Here is an 18,405-nt window from a genome sequence, read left to right as displayed (position 1 = left end):
GATTTGTTCTGGAGGTACAAGTGGCTTATTCTGCCCATGTGGGTGACACTCACACTGACTTGCACTGTAACCGGAATGTGTAGTCCCATGTAAGGTTCCATCCTGAAGCTATTGACAATGCTGGGAAATAAGCAGTGACACATTCTACTTTACAGAAATATCCAGCAATATCTTCACGTTGCGATGAAAGAAGAGGCAAATGATTGGCAGGACCGAGAGTTTGTGGGGCTCAGATAGAAAATGTACACATACTGCATAGATCCAGGTGCTGCCTGGAGGCAGCCTGTGGGTGTGAATTGTGTGGCCTCAAGAGCTCTCACTATTGAGGACTACATGAAGCGACTGCTCGAGGGAATTGGGTCGCTCCGCCTATGGTGCACTAGGCAGTCTTTCAGTTGCAAGACCATCATGTAGATAGCGCAGTGTAGCTGAAAGTTCGGCTGTCGCATCATGATGACAAATGGTTCATCTGTGGAGGCAGGATCGGGAACCTCCCATATTCACACTATTTATTAAGTGATTGAGTGTGTATTTATTTATATGTCAATAGTGGCTGTGTGTGCAGAATAGTGGGATGAACTGCTTTCATAACTTTTGTGTGTGTGTGTGTGTGTGTGTGTGTGTGTGTGTGTGTGTGTGTATGTCTATAAGCATGCATGCCTGATTGTATACAAATATGTACCATGACTGCACACTATGTGTGCTTGTAAATATTGTATATATTTGTGTGTATGTGATTTTCCTGCACTGGCTACTGCTAGCCCCCATTTCCCACATACTGTATATGTAGAAAAATGATTAAAATGTATATATTGTGTATAGAATGAAATAAACAACTATAAATTCAATGGAAAATGAAATATTGAAGTTCTTCCATAAAAAATTTATTGTACATTACATTTTTAAATAAATTTGTAAAACAGAAATGATATTAACTAAAAAATCAAACAATACTGGTGTGTGTAACCATTAGTTAATTTATCACGTCATTGTTATTATTTACAAACCTTTTCACTGTAGAATTATTATCTGTTATGGCACCATCTTACAACTGTCTCATGAATCAGTATGGATAATGTTACATGACCAGTTGTGAAATGTGTGATATTTCTAGCACAACATGTTTCAGGACTACGTTATCCCATTATCAAAAGCTATAAAACAAGGAAAGCATCAATAAATTTCAATACCGCACATACTAACAACCATATAAAAACATTTAAATTATCAGGTAGTATAAAATATTATCTTCAGGTGCCATCAAAAGTAAAGTTTTCTGGTAGGTGTTTACTTTTGACACTGTATAATGGTATAGAAACTTTAAGGTATGCTATACTACATGGCGATATAAATATTATTATATGGTCGTTAGTACATGTAATATTGCGATTTATTGACTGGTTTCCTTGTTTTATAGCATTTGATAATGAAATAACGTAGTCCCAAAACATGTTCTGCTAAAAAAAATCACAGATTACACAACTGGTGGCGTAACATTCTCAGTACTGATACACAATTATTGTTGATAATAATTTGTTTTTATAACAAATATGATCGTCTCCCTTCGGTACTCAACCCAAGATCGGCACTGTTCACGCAACTGAACCAATTACAAAGTATAATAAGGGGGAGTGAGAGCTCGAATATAATTGGCCCCGAGATGGGTGAGGAGTTTGCGGCAGTTTTAATGTGCTCTCATTGGTCTAGGCGTTTCCCTCTAACTTTAAATTACGCAAGACAACGAGACTGGTATCAAGATACGTTATAACCTAGACCAATTGCCTAAGGGGTGTGGGTAGGCCGCCGGCCTGAGTGGCCGAGCGATTCTAGGCGCTTCAGTCTGGAAACGCACGACCGCTACGGTCGCAAGTTCGAATCCTGCCTCGGGCATGGATGTGTGTGATGTCCTTAGGTTAGTTAGGTTTAAGTAGTTCTAAATTCTAGGGGACTGATGACCTCAGATGTTAAGTCTCATAGTGCTCAGATCCATTTGAACCATTTTTTTGTGGGTAGGCCAGGGGTTCTGTGGATGCCTTTAATAAATTGCAGTGATTCTGCATGACATATGGGTATGTGAATAATCTTGAATATAACTAGCCCAAGTGTGTAACCTGACATTGGGAGTTCGTATCAGTGACCTTTAGATAAGACCGTTATCTTGGCCAGAAAGAACCCTGCGTAACTACTGGCCCTCTAAATTAAGTCATACACTTTGAAATCGCGTTCTTTTGAATCTAGAACTGTTACTATATAACAACTACAGTCTTTAAATTGCTTGTCGACGACGACATCAAACACTGAACAGTTCTGAAGTTAGACCCCAGTTATAGCGTCTTTAATTCCAGCAACTTTATTCCTTCCTTTAAGTGTGAAGTGACCTTTAGAGGCATATAATACTAGGACAGTTCTTTTACTGAGAAGCATACAAAGTCTGCTGTTCGAAACAGTAGCTAACCAATTCATCGCTACCCTCTAGTTACAGAAAAACTGTCTCTGTCTTGTCGTGCAAAATAACGGCACATCGAATGAATTATTTGTTTATTAATCCTAGTGAATTAGGGCCATAAGGCCCTCTCTTTTACGTACATCCAGGAAGTTTATTCATTTTACATGTATAATAGGTCTTACATCTAGTATGGAATTCAACGATTAGAAACAGCTATGACATATGACATAGTGTAAACTGTAATTGCTACTGGGCTGTTTTGGAAATCAGCCTTATGCAAATGCAATTAGTTTATTTTTATATTTCCCCAGACACGTTTCGACACCAATGTGTCAAATTTTTATTTCTGTAAAGTACAATATCATATTTTTAATAATTTAACTGCTGTAGGCCTAAGAAATACAATATTTCCAATTTGCTTCGTTTTGTCTGGGCACTCACCTTAAAATTACATCGCTAACTGAACTGTACTGTATTATTATACATCGAGTTTAGTGCTCGTTTTCATCTTTTTTTTTTTTTTTTTTTTTTTTTTTTTTTTTTACAACATGTCATCTGCAAACTAGCCATGAAGAAAATTATTGCGTATTTCTGGAGAGCTATTTCGATGGTAGAGGTTATGTTCGTTTCTGTACTTACATTTTCCGTCCTGTTTCGTGTCCCTGGTTGGTGTCTCAATCAGCTGCTATTTAGTGCGTTGCTTTCACTCAGTTTTCCATAAATTTCCACTCACTTCTTCACCTCACATGCACTTACACATAATGTGGCGAAATGTGATCTGAGTAGACACTTCTGACAGTACACTCAGTGAGAGGAGTCATGTTATTGTCGTTGCTCACTTGTTCATCGTTGGTCTTGTGTTTGTCATGCGCTGATTTTGAATGTGTGTGTTTCTGTGTGTGTGTGTGTGTGTGTGTGTGTGAGAGAGAGAGAGAGAGAGAGAGAGAGAGAGAGAGAGAGAGATGGAAAGAGGCGGGGAGAGAACCAAGAAAACAGAGGTTTTTTTCCTGTTATGTTTTTTGTAGAGAGTCACCTTTTTATAGTTCATTGAGTGTTCCAAACAGTGTTTTGTTGCACAGTGTTGTATTTTCATTCAGGACTCTCTTTCCCTGTATTATTGCTTTTTGTATGTGGCAGTTCTCCTCTATTGTAAGTTTTTGATAGAGACTGTTGCTTTCTCTGAGGATCTTAAGATCAGTCTCCATGTTTTTTGGGTGGTGATTTTCTTGTATTAGATGGTCCAAAAAAGTGGAGTGTGTACTATCACTTCTTAGGGCTCTGAGGTGTTCGGAGTACCTCGTTCTGAAATTTCTACATGTTTGGCCTATGTAGGCCGACTGGCATGAACTGCAGGTTAACTGATATATTCCAGCTTTGGAGAATTTGTCTGCAGAGGTGTTCTTAGATCTTATCTTCTGTACTTTATTATTTGTGCGGAATAATATTTGTAGCCCTTGTTTCTTCAGTATGTTTCCCATCCTGTGTACGTTTTTGTTACTGTATGTTAGTGTGTGCCATGCTGTACTCTTTGGAGGGTGTTCCTCGTATCCTGTATTTATCTGGAGCTTGTGTTCTTGGTTCTCTGTTGTGGCTGGTGATTTGTTGATGGTTTGTTCTCTTTTAATTTGTATTTTAATTTTGTTGTTCAGTTTGTTTATCATTTGTGTGTTGTACCCATTCTCTCTGGCTCTGGTGTATTGTATTTAGTTCCTGTGTGTAGTTGAGTTTGTCCAGTGGAGTTCTGTTGAGACTGTGTAGCATGTGTCTGAAACTTGAGAATTTGTGTGCTTGGGGATGGTTGGAGTTGATGTGCGTGGTTGTACTTGTGGCTGTAGGTTTCCTGAAAATTCAAAAATTATGTTTATTGTTGATTCTGAGTATGGTAATGTCTAAGAAATTAAGCTTCATTTCCTCTTCTGTCTCAATGGTGAATTTTATTTTTGGGTGAACTGTATTTATGTCACTGTGAAATTGTTTTATTTGGGTATCTTTTCATCAATCAAGCAAATGATGTCGTCTATATATCAGTACCAGTGTATAATCTTGTACTGTTTTGGATGTATGATTTCACTGAATATTTTGTTTTCAATGTGGTTTAGAAATATGTTTGCAAGTAGACCACTGATGGGTGAGCCCATTGTTAGGCCATCTATTTGCAGATAGAACTCTTTCTTAAAAGTGAAGTAGTTCTCTTCTGTTATAATCTTTAGACCAACGATGAATAAGTGAGCAACGACAAGAACATGACACCTCTCAGTTAGTGTACTGTCAGAAGTGTCTGCTCAGATCATATTTCGCCACATTATGTGTAAGTGCATGTGAGGTGAAGTAGTGAGCGGAAATTTATGGAAAACTGAGTGAAAGCAATGCACTAAATAACAGTTGATTGAGACACCAAGCAGGGACACGAAACAGGACGGAAAATGTAAGTACAGAAACGTACATAACCTCTACCCTCGAAACAGCTCTCCACAAATACGCAATAATTTTCTTCATGGCTAGTTTACAGATGACATACTGTCAAAAGAAAAAAAAACACGAAAACGAGCACTAAAATCGATGTATAATAATACAGTTCTGTTAGCGATGTAATTTTAAGGCGAGTGTCCAAACAAAACGAAGCAAATTGGAAATGTTGTATTTCTTAGGCCTGCAACAGTTAAATTATTACAAATGTGATATTATACCTTACAGAAATAAAAATTTGACCCACAGAAGATGACACATTGGCGTCGAAAGATGCCTGGGGAAATGTAAAAATAAACTATTTGCGTTTGCATAAGGCTGATTTCCAAAACAACCCAATTTTAAATCGCAAACACGGAAGAACGAAAAGAAGAGCTTCAAATCTTAGTAAAATGATTACGTAGTTGCTACAGCAGAAAAATACACAATTTATATTTGTCGATGGAAAGTAGAATAATCGAAAGTACATATGGTAGGTAACGTAACTTGTCTGGTCGAAACAATCGTAAAAGACCCTACGAGGAATTGAGGTAGTCAGACAGGACGATACTGCAAACGTAACGTTCCCAAGTATTCATTAGTATTACGGTATTTTATATTCCTCCGGGAGTCGTGTTGTTACTGCCAGCATTGATCCCTCCATTTTACGCTCACGTGAATGTCAGTTTCCAGTGGCTTTCTGACACCGTATGTGAACGTTAAATCATTAAAACAATATACTCGTATGTTGGTGCAAGCTACCATTTTGTAATGATCATTAACTCTTCAGAACATGCAATGCTTCCAAAAATTTTACAGTCAGATTACGATCATCAGTATCCATATTTTATCCTTTCACCGCCTTTGACATATTTTCGGAATATTTCCCGCCAATATTCGTAAGAATTTGAAGCCCAGGTTGCTTGCCTGCTCTCTTGATCTCGATGAGTTGTTGGTGACGTTACAAGAAAACAATACGCAAATGACTGTTCTGAGCAGAAAATCGATGCCTCTGAAAAATTCCCAGCGAATGATTCCAGTTTGCGCTTCATTGGCTGAGGTTTCTGAACTGTGGCAGTCACGCTTTCGCCTCCTGATTCGCAAGAGAAGAAAGAAGAAAGGTGGTAGTTTACTGCGCCGTCAACATGCAGGTCATTAGAGACGGAAGAGTGGCTCAACTTGGCTCGACACGGACGGGAGGAAGAAATGGCGTGGCCTTGCTAATAAAACTTTCGCGGCCTCGAAGTTATTCGTGGAAATCGCAAAAAACGTAAATGACTATGATCGAACAGAGGATTAAACACAGCTCCTCCCGAATACGAAGCCAGTGAACCGCCTCGATTGGTATATCAATTAGCGATTCCTGGTCATTAAAAATGGTCATCATCTCTTTTGTATGTCAGCTGAATATGTGGGCCTGACTTGATTTGTCACGTACGCGGACTTTTTGACCTTAGATCTACCGTCACTGTTTACGCCAACAGTATCAAATATATTTGTATATCCGAATCACAATTCGATACAACATCTGGATCAGAATTATTTAGAAACTCGATATCTCTTGATAAAGTATATATCGTGTTCAGTGAAACACATCAGGAGAAATGTGCCAAATGATGAATTGTATTGTTTGAAGAGTTACATACAATAACGACCGATTCTGATGAACAGTTTTTATACTACCTTGAATTATTTTACTGTATAAAAATTAGTTATATTACAAGTTTTTTCAACCAGACATTTTAGAGTAATGCCTAGCAGGTTTTTCCGACACTTCTTTTCATTTCTCGTTTTTAGTGCTTTTGCACACCATCACCATTTTTGTGCTCATTTCTTTGCCGTGTCCGTAAAGTGAACTCACAGTCACACTTCATCACAAACGTGTCATGCTCGACCTGATGCGCATTTCGTGTTTACTCTTCTTAGTCATTGTTGCTAACAATACGAACATAAATTTGTGCGATTTGCAGCCATATTTCGTACACAATTTTATGGGAACGAGATTTTTCATATAAAAAATAAAACGAGTAACCCGGTACTGTTCTTCCTCTGACATACAGCATTTACATATGTATTTATCATCACTGATGTAACACAATAACTTGCATGAAAGAAAAAGAAAACACACGCACAGTGAAATCAACAGAAAAGAACAACAATTTGTATTTCGAGACGAACTAATGTGACGTCAACTTGTTATGTTTGTTGAAAGCGGTAATCACGACCTATATCAATCGAGATGCGACCTGTTGCTAGAATAGTGGTCTCGTATGCTAGAATAGTGGTCTCGTATTAAAGAGGAAAACGTGTCAGTAACTATATTGAAACTTCCTACCAGATTAAAACTGTGTGCCGCACTGGGACCCGAACCTGGGAACTTTGCCTTTCGCGGCCAAGTGCTCTACCAACTGTGATATCTAAGCACGAATCCTGACCCGCCCTCACTGCACTTTCCCGCGAAAGGTAAAGGTTACAGGTTCGGACCCCGGTCCAGCATACCGTTTTAATCTACAGTACCAGGAAGTTTCAGATCAACACACTCCACTGCAAAGTGAAAATTTAATCCATTGACTATATTGTCGGACAGATAACCATCCTCCATACGATCACGCCATGCCACACGAATATTGGTGTCATATTTCCTGCTTCTCGCCTTCAACTATTACATTTTCTGAGCACACGTGCAGGACTGGCTCGATTTTTATTGTCGCTGGTTTTTCTCCTATTTCTTCTCAACTAACATACACTGAATGGAAAAAGTCCCAACACCAAGAAATAATTAACGTAGAGTAATGAAATTTCGGGATCACATTTGTCGCTGATATATTTAAATTACTAGTACTGCAAGATCACAGGTTAAATTAATCGCGAAATACGCCATTGGAAATGTGAAATGCTGGCACATTAATAACCGGTTTCACTGACACAATGAAAACTGGAATCATGCAAACGTGCATGCATTGTGTTGTTCAGGTGCTGGATGGCAGTTTTTGGGATGGAGTTCCATGCCTGTTGCACTTGGTATGTCAATACAGGGACGGTTAACGCTGTTCATCGATGACAATGGAGTTGTCGTCCGATGATGTCCATACGTGATTGATTTGAGACTGATCAGGTGATAGAGCAGGCCAAGTCAATATTTCGACACTCCGTAGAGCATGTTGAGTTATAATAGCGGTGTGTGGACGAGCGTTATCCTGTTGGAAAACACCCCCTGGAATTCTGTTCATGAATGGCGGCACAACAGATGGAATTACCAGATTGAAGTGGAAATTTGCAGTCGGGATGCGTGGGATAACCACGTGAGTGTTTCTGCTGTCATACGAAATCGCACCACAGACCATAGCTCCAGGTGTGTGGACGAGCGTTATCCTGTTGGAAAACACCCCCTGGGATGCTGTCCATGAATGGCAGCACAACAGATGGAATCACCAGACTGAAGTGCAAATTTGCAGTCGGGATGCGTTAGATAGCCACGTGAGTGTTCCTGCTGTCATACGAAATCGCACCACAGACCATAGCTCCAGGTGTATGCCCAGTGTGTCTAGCACGCAGACAGGTTGCTTACAGGCGCTCACCTGTCCACCTTATAACCGACATACGGCCATCACTGGTACCGACGCGAAACTGATTTTCATCAGAAAACACCACATACCCCACTTCTGCTCTCTTCTGAGCTCTCGATTGACGTCACTGAAGTGGGCGGTGGTTTTGGGTCAGTGGAATGCACAGTACAGGGGTCCGTCTCGGAGTTGACCCTGAAATAAATGATTTGTAACAGTTCGTTGTGGCACTGTGGTGCCAACTACTGCTCGAATTGCTGCAGCAGACGCAGTTCGATGCTCTACAGCCATACACCGAACACGAAAGTCTTCCCTCTAGGTAGTGCCACGTGGCCGTTCGGAGTCCATATATACTCCGCTAGCCACCAAGCGGTGTGTAACGGAGGGCAAAATTCGCGCCAGTCATATTTCCCCCCCTCTGTTCCACTCGCGGATCGCGCGAGGGAAAAACGACTGCCTGAACGCCTCAGTACGAGCTCTTAATTCCCTTATCTTTGAATGATGATCATTACGCGAATTGAAAGTTGGTGGTAATAATATATGCTCTACATCCTCGGTGAAGATTGAATTTCGGAATTTAGTGAGTAGCCCCTTCTGTTTAGCGCGTCGTCTATCTGCAAGTGTGTCCCATTTCAAACATTCTATGAGATTTGTCACGCTCTCACGATGGCTAAATGTACCAGTCACGAATCTTGCCGCTCTTCTTTGGACCTTCTCAATCTCTTGAATCAGTCCCAACTGGTAAGGGTCCCATACTGACGAACAACACTCTAAGACTGGACGAACTAACGTATTGTAAGCTATTTCCTTTGTTGAAGGACTGCATCGCTTCAGGATTCTACCAATAAACCGCAGCCGGCCGGAGTGGCCGTGCGGTTCTAGGCGCTACAGTCTGGAGCCGAGCGACCGCTACGGTCGCAGGTTCGAATACTGCCTCGGGCATGGATGTGTGTGATGTCCTTAGGTTAGTTAGGTTTAATTAGTTCTCAGTTCTAGGGGACTGATGACCTCAGAAGTTAAGTCGCATGGTGCTCAGAGCCATTTGAACCAATAAACCGCAATCTAGAGTTCGCCTTACCCATTACTTGTGTAATCTGATCATTCCATTTGATATCATTTCGAATAGCCACACCCAGATACTTTAAGGATGTTACCGCTCTCAAAGACTGGGCATTTATTTTGTACTCGTACATTAATGGGGATTTTCGCCTTGTTATACGCAGTACGTTACACTTACTAATATTGAGAGGTAACTGCCAGTCATCACACCACGCATTTATTTTCTGCAAATCCTCATTGATTTGTTCACAACTTTCGTGTGATGCTACTGTCCTGTAGACTACAGCATCATCGGCAAACAGTCTAAGGCCGCTGTCAATACCATCAACCAGATCGTTTATGTAAATCGTAAAAACCAGAGGACCTATTACGCTGCCCTGGGGCACACCTGAAGTTACTCTTGTTTCTGTTGAAGTTACCCCGTTCAGGACGACATACAGCTCCCTGTATGTTAGAAAACTTTCTATCCAACCGCATATGTCATTGGATAGACCGTAAGCGCGCACTTTGTGTAGCAAGCGACAGTGCGAAACTGAGTCGAACGCTTTTCGAAAGTCAAGAAACATGGCATCAACCTGGGAGACTGTATCTAGAGCCTGTTGTATATCATGCACAAAGAGGGCCAGCTGTGTCTCGCATGACCGCTGTTTCCTAAAACCATGCTGGTTTCTGCAGATGAGCTTCTCAGAGTCTAGAAAGGTCATTATGTCTGAACACAAAATATGTTCCATGTTTCTACAACAAATCTATGTCAGTGAAATTGTTCGGTAATTATGTGCATCCGATTTTCTACCCTCTTTATAGATTGCTATGACCTGGGCTTTCTACCAGTCCCGTAGAACTTTCCGCCGTTCCCATGATCTCTGATAGATGACGGATAAGAATGGTGCTATATTTGTAGCATAGGAAGTATCGGAAGATCTGACTGGTCAATCTTGTCGGACTCGTACAGACGATTTGGTCATAGAAAGCAGTCTTCTTCCTGTGTCTGCGATCTTTTCTACATTCGTATAAAGTTCATGCTTGTGAAGTTGAATTCAACACATTCTTTGACTGGTCTTAGGATTTATGTGAAATATTTAGTAAAATTCGGAATGCTGGACGATCAAAACGCTCCTGCAGTGATAATTGTTCTACAGTACTTCGCGGCAAGCAGAGACAAAGAATTTGGATAACTGATCGGTATAAGGAGCGTCAAAGATTCACTCACGAAAGCTTGTTGAGAATATTAAGCTTGAATGAAACAGAAGGTAACCGTAACTTCTTACGCTTTGATGGTCCAACATTTTTTTACAAGACTGGAAACGGTTGTCCACATGATTAAAAAAGAAATGAGAGACGCAGTTCCTTCAAGTCTGCGCTTACGTGTAACGCTGCAAGACCTTGCTACTCGTATTTCTATCGATGGCCTAAAATTTACAAGTGCAGTTTCATCTCAAAGTATTTGAAATTTTAGGCATAGTTATGGAAACGCGTTATGCAATAACATCTGTGCTAAAGGATACCTTGTAACATCGTGTCGGACCTCCTTTTGCCTGGCGTAGTGGCAGCAGCTCGACGTGGTGCGGACTCAACAAGTCGATGGAAGTCCTCTGCAGAAAATCGGAGGCATGCTGCCTCAATAGCCGTCAATAACAGCGGAAGTGTTGCCGGTGTAGGATTTTGTGCACGAACTGATCTCTCTATTACGTACCAGAAACGTTCGATCGGATTCGTGTTGGGCGATCTGCGTGGCCAAATCATTCACTCGAATTGTCCAGAATGTTCTTTAACTCAATCACGAATAGTTGCGGCCCGGTGACATGGTGGATTGTCATCTGGAACCTGAAGTCTACGAATAGCTGCAATTGCTCTCCAAGTAGCCGAACATAGCCGTTTCCAGTCAATGATCGGTTCAGTTGAACCAGAGGACCCAGTCTGTACCATGTGAACACAGCCCCCAGAATTATGAAGCCACCACCAGCTTGCACAGTGCCTTGTTGACAATTTGGGTCCATGGCTACGTGGGGTCTGCGCCGCACTCGAACGCTACCATCAGAAGCTGAAATCGGGACTCATCTGACCAGGTCACGGCTTTCCAGTCGTCTAGGGTACAACCGCTACGGTCACAAGCCCAGGAGAGGCGCTGCAGGCGATGTCATGCTATAGCAAAGGCACTCGCGTCGTTCGTCTGATGGCATAGCCCATCAACGTCAGATTTCGCCTCACTGTCCTAACGGATACTTTCGTCGTACGTCCCACGTTGATTTCTACTGTTATTTCACGCAGTGTTGCTTGTCTATTAGTACTGGCAACTCTATGTAAACGCCCCTGCTCTCGGTCGTTAAGTGAAGGTCGTCAGCCACTGCGTTGTCCGTCGTGAGAGGTAATGTCTGAAATTTGGTATTCTCGGCACACTCTTGAAACGTGGAGCTCGGAATACTGAATTCCCTAAAGATTTCTGAAATGGAATGACGCATACATCTAGCTCTAACCACCATTCCGCGTTGGCCGGCCGGAGTGGCGGAGCGGTTCCAGGCGCTTCATTCTGGAACCGTGCGACCGCTACGGTCGCAGGTTCGAATCCTATCTTGGGCATGGATGTGTGTGATGTCCTTAGGTTAGTTAGGTGTAAGTAGTTCTAAGTTCTAGGGGACTGATGTCCTCAGAAGTTGAGTCCCATAGTGCTCAGAGCCATTTGAACCATTCCGCGTTGAACGTCTGTTAACACCCGTCGTACTGCTATAATCACGTCGGAAAAGTGCATATCGTTATCCCACGACTTTTGTCACCTCATATGTATACACTTTCATGCATAAGTTTGCATTAGTTAATTTTTGTAAAAAGATCTTCCTTCGTGGCTGTAGGATACTGCTCATTGTATTTTGTGAGTAAGAACTCATAGGATTCATTCTTAATGTTTCTGTTTTTGTACTCGTCTGCCCTAACATCCCACAATGCCGGCAATGTTACTAATGTTTCGATGCGCTCAAATAAGAAGGCTCTTTCGTCCTGTTTTGAACTCATTTTCAACTTGACACAACAACAACAACAAGAATGCACAGCAAACACAAAGATGCACTGAAACTGCAACACGCTAGAGACTGGCAAAAACAATATTTCCAGGCAGCGCAATGTATTTCAAAAGTTTTGGATGTGCTCAGTATTACCGTTCAATATCATAGCACATCGGAGAATACTGGTTAATAATGTTGATTGCTTACGGGTAGCTTTAGCGCAACCGGTCAATGCAGTAGACAAGAAGCCTGTACATGCTGAATTCGAGTCCCGTCATTTTTATCACATCTCCCACCAAATACTTGTATCGCTACAACGAAACATTTTCTTTAGAAAGGGACAATAATATTATTAATAATAATAATAATGCTGATTGTCATCCTCGTGCAACATTCATCGCGTGGTGTAATCGAGGTATAATTAGGAATCGTGATAAAATGAACATTTATTAATCGACAATTATACTTCTACCGCAAACACCATGTGCGTTATGCCAAGCAGGTATAGACCGGTAGACTTCACTGCAATATGCGCACGAATCTATCGATGGCTAAATATTTATTTCATCGTGATTCCTTATTATTTTCATTATACCTCACCACGAATGTGCCACATTGATTCTTGTTATTCCTTTCCGAAGAAACACGATTTGTTGCTGCAATACAAGTGTTTGATGAATTATTACGGAAAAAATACATTGTGTGCCTCGAAGGCAATACATGCACACTTGTAGACTGCTACCTTAGCCGGTTACGACTAGCGCTCTCGTACGGTATTCAATAGGCTCTTAAAATTAAGAACCTTCGTTTTTTGAAAACTCTTGAGCAGCACTTGTATCCATCACAACCGTACGAATATGAGCAAAATCGGTGACCCATTGGGTGTATGCATATCCTATGAATGTAACTGATATTGTTTCATTTTATCTTGATCGATTTATTCACCATTTATTCTATTCGTCTAATGTCAACGAAAAGAGTTGAACTGATACTCGGCGCATGTTATTCTCAGGTAAAAGCGTGCTGCCGGGTGGTCCCGTTAGCTGCCCTGGGGCGCGGAAGCCGTGTCGACGCTCTCGCCTCAAAGCAGTTAACGGGCTTCTCATCAGCCGGTGTTTACTCTGCAACTCTAGTTCCTTAGCTGCACATGAAACCGTAAAACGTTTCAAACATTATTCATTTCGGCAAACGAGAACTTTGAGATCAATTAATATACACAAAAGCCTATTTACTTTCTTTGAACACACCGATATAATTCATTTCGGTAAACTTCGTAACAGCTGAAAGGTCTTTCGGCTTATGGAAGTCGCTAAAGTTCGGACTGCACTTTTTATAAAGTCAGTGCTTGCTGCCATTTAGAAACGTTTGACAACAGTGTAACCTGGAAGTGGGTCTTTGTTATTATAAGAGCAGTTAAAACAGGCCAGAATTGTACCTTTGCTTAAGAAAGGTAATGCAGAAGACATAGAAAATTACCGGCCCATTTCCCTATTGTCAGCATTCTCAAAAATAATAGAAGCAATTATGAAAGGCAGACTAACGAATTACCTGAATAAATACAATATTTTAAGCGAATCACAGTTTGGTTTCCGAAGTGGCAAAAATACGGAGTCAGCCATAGTAGAATTCACAAAAGTTGTACTTGATGTTCTTGATAAAGATGAGCGTGTCACAGGCATATTTTTGGATCTTTCTAAGGCGTTTGATACAGTCGACCACAAGAGTCAATTAAATACATTAGAAGCATTAGGAATAAGAGGGGTAGCTAATGACTGGTTTCGATCATATGTAACAGATAGGGTATAAAGAGGAGAGATAACACATACATCAAATAGGTTCAAATATTTAGTAAAACACTTATCAGAACCAAAATTCCTTAATATAGGGGTACCGCAAGGTAGCATATTAGGACCAATACTGTTTCTGATATAAATCAATGACTTTCCCAGTAGTGTTACTCATGGTGAAAAAATCCTCTTCGCTGGTGACAGCAATATTATAGTCACTGAGAAAACAAGAGAACTCCTTGCCGAGAAAGCGAATGAAACTCTCAAGGAAGTTTATGATTGGCCAATAAGTAATAAAGTGACATTGAACATAAAGAAAAGTAATGCCATGAATTTCAGTTTGAAGAGGAAAAATTACAATGTTAAAATAAATGTAGATGGCACCTCTATAGACTGTGTAACAAATTCAAAATTTCTAGGAATGAATATTGATTCTCAGTTGAAGTGGCGTGAACACACAAAGGTACTTGCAAACAGAATGTCATCAGCATATTATGCCCTTACATCCTATCATCAGTGTGTAACATGCAGTGTCTTTCAGTTACATATTATTTATATGTACACTCAGTTCTTGGCTATGGCATTCTTTTTTGGGGAACAAATGCACAAAATATGAACACAATTTTAAAACTCAAGAAAAGAGCCATAAGAATAATAACCAAAAATACTAGTCGAGTTAATTGTAAAGATCTTTTCAGAACACTGGGGATTTTAACTGCTCCATGTGAATACATTTACCAGTCAGTTGTACACATCAAAAATTAAATTGGTAATTACTTCACAAACAGCTCTGTCCCTGACCATGCAACAAGAGATAGACTCAACTTACATTTACCAAGAAAAAATAAACATAAAACTCAAAACAGCATTTTCTACCAAGGAATAAAACTGTACAATAAATTGCCAAAAGAGATTTAAGAAATTGCAAAAATACACGTATTTAAAAAGGTAGCTGAAAAGTACCTGTTATGCAATACATGTTATACATTGAAGGATTACTTAGCTAAAACAGAGTAGGGGTTTGATGAAAAATGTTACACAAATAAATAATAATGATGATTAGAAAATATCCAACATTCCCCATAACACCTTCACTTTATGCTTTTTTCCTTCCTTTTTTCCTTTCTAGAAATACTTACCCTCAAGCTATGCATTGCACAATACTAACACCTCTTCCTCTTTCTGAGCTCAACATCTCACTCATTATGGAGGGATGCTGACTCAGTTTTTCAGGATAGCAAATGGGAAGTTGCGGTGCAGAAAATGACCCAGAGATCACCAGTGTGTGTGTGTGTGTGTGTGTGTGTGTGTGTGTGTGTGTGTGTGTGTGTGTGTGCGTGTGTGTGTCTGTGTGTGTGTGTGTGTGTGTGTGTGTGTAGTGAGTGAAGTGTTATGAAACAATGTGTGTATAGTGTGTGCAGTGACTGATAGTGAGATATGAGTGAACAATGTGCCATTACACTATTTAATAAGTTATTTGTAAAAAAGTATTGTATACCAGGAGTACATCTGATGATTATCTCTAACTAGAAATCTGTAAATATATGTGTATACGAATTAGCTTATTTTAAATTGATCTAAATATGTAAAAGCTTTGACATATCCTATATCCTTGTAAAAAGAGATCTACGGATGAATAAAGCTACTACTACTACTACTACTACTACTAGAAACTTTGAGGGTAGCAGCGATCTGGTGAGGTCGTATGACCCTTGCCTAGAGGCATCTGCGAGCTGTATTGGTCACTGCAAGTACTGTAAAGGACTTATCCGTAATTCTTAGGCAACGAGGGTACTATAAAACACTTTTTCATCCTCATTTTTACGTCTATGACCAGTTTCGGCGCTTAAATCATCGTCAGGTAGCCAGTCCTAAAGTGGAAATCATCACCGCTTTATGATAAAAGGTTTAAAGTAAAACTTACAACACAGTCTTGATGAAAAAGGGGCATATCCGCGAAGAAGAACTATGTCAGTGACTTTCTGTTCACCTATTGTGTGGCTCAGTCCGTTTCCTTCATGAACCTTCTGCAGCTGCTGTTCTCTTCTGTTGAGGGAATGCTAATCATCATATCATCATCATCATCATCATCATCATCGCGTGTAATTATAACCGCGTGCCTAATATAAAATCACATAACTCTTACTTACACATGGCTGGGGTTGCTGGTGGAAGAATGATTGACATACCACATGTTTCCTGTGACACTGAAGATTTGAATCTATACCTACAGCGCTTCGTCGAGGGTTTTCAATTGTGTTCAAATGGGAACACAATAAAGAGTGAAGTTCTAACAGAACGTGAAATGGTTGACCGTAGGAAGGCAAGTGCAACAGTGCATCTTTAACGATTTTTCACACGTATACTGAAAGATGAAAAAAATACGAATCTGATCTACCTGTACAGATACTAGCAATCAGTACAATTTTTACCGAATGTAGAGTCACTACAAATTACTATTTTGATGGACGCTTTTTTCCCTGTAGTATCTACAGGTTTTAATATCTTTGAAATACCAAAGATGACTTTATTTACCAGTTGCAGTTCAGTCATTAAGCGAGTTACTACTACTCATTGTCGATCAAAAACACACGCGTATAGTCTTTGCTGGAGAGGATATTGAATCTCAGAAAGCGCGATGGAAATTGTGTATAAAACTACAATGCACATACAGAAAGCTATCGCTGTGCGACAGATTCATGGCGTCTTCACACGGAAAAATTGAAGATTTCTAGAATCTTTGGGATTTGAAGTACTTAAGAAGAAGAAACATAGACGTCACTAGGGATTGCAGCACCTGTAGACAATACAGATATGTATTTAGAGAATACTTGTCACATAAACCATAAGCTTCAGCCACCTTTTGATATGATTATGAAATTAAGATTCCTGTACAGTATCAAGATTCTGTAACAATTGCATGTGACAGTTAAATACCTACCAATGTTCCGCTTGTTAAGGAGGGTGGAATTACTATAGCTACATCTAAACCTATTCTCAATGCCCTTGCGTTCTAATTCCATGACATTCGTTACGAAGTTAATAGTGTAGAAATAGACAGAGAACGTAATTAAAAACTTCCACTCTTAAAGCATATATTTCTTCACAGGTTCTGAGTTGAATGTAATTTATGACTCTGGATGGCGTACTGTAAAAGAACCCAAGTCGTCAACCTTATATGAATGGTTCAGTGTGTGTGTTCGACTCAGTTTGATAATATATTCTGAGGATGAAACGAATTCTCATCAATGTTAAACAAGAGCTAATTGTGATATGGAATGCTACCGACAGTGACGGCCACGTAAAGGGAGTTGCTGCACCAAAATCAAATAAATGAGGCTGTGTGGAAGACGCTTGTCGTTTCTGTCTCTTATTAACAAATATTAAATCTTCTACAGATTGTGAACTCTGGAATAGTGCTTCCATTAAGTTTCCATCCCTGGGAATTAATGGAATATTCTCTGCTTCTAATCACATCTCGTCATAGCTGGTCGCTGAAAACGACAACTGAGATCGAAACACCATGTTTCGTAATACACGCACTTCATACAAACAGAAAATTGAATCCTGCTCGAGAACAGAGTGTGTTTGCTTACTGCGATGTCACAAATGTTTTTAGGTTATGATTGTTACCCATAAGATGACATGCAACAAAACTCGGATAGCGATGTTAATTCGTTGCTACATGACACGTACGCTCAAACTCAATAACCATATTATCAAGACAAAAATAACATCTAATGTCTGTTAAACCAACATCGGTTCAAAGAACTTGCGCCAATTGCTGTTATAGACTGTCCAAAACAAAATGTCACCTTAGAGTCTATCACAGTTGATGCACGAATCGAATTTGAATCAGCTGGAAATTTTCCAGTCAATACCAGCCCTGTCTCAATGTATTCTCGACTACTACAGTCCCTCCCCGCTCTTTTCATGGCCTTCTACTCATTATAACTGCAAACTGGGCAGTAAAAGTTCTAGATAACCTTTCGCTCCTTCCTACCTTCAGCATTTTACAAAGTGTATTCCAGTCCACATTCTTAAAAGCTCTCTCTAACTCTACAAATGTCATGAATGTAAGTTTGAGCCATGTGAGATTGTATAATAAC

This window comes from Schistocerca cancellata, chromosome 4 (assembly GCF_023864275.1).
Source record: "Schistocerca cancellata isolate TAMUIC-IGC-003103 chromosome 4, iqSchCanc2.1, whole genome shotgun sequence".
NCBI classification, from domain to species: Eukaryota; Metazoa; Arthropoda; class Insecta; order Orthoptera; family Acrididae; genus Schistocerca; species Schistocerca cancellata.
The sequence above is the reverse complement of the archived record's forward strand: the minus strand, read 5'-3'. Positions refer to the sequence as shown.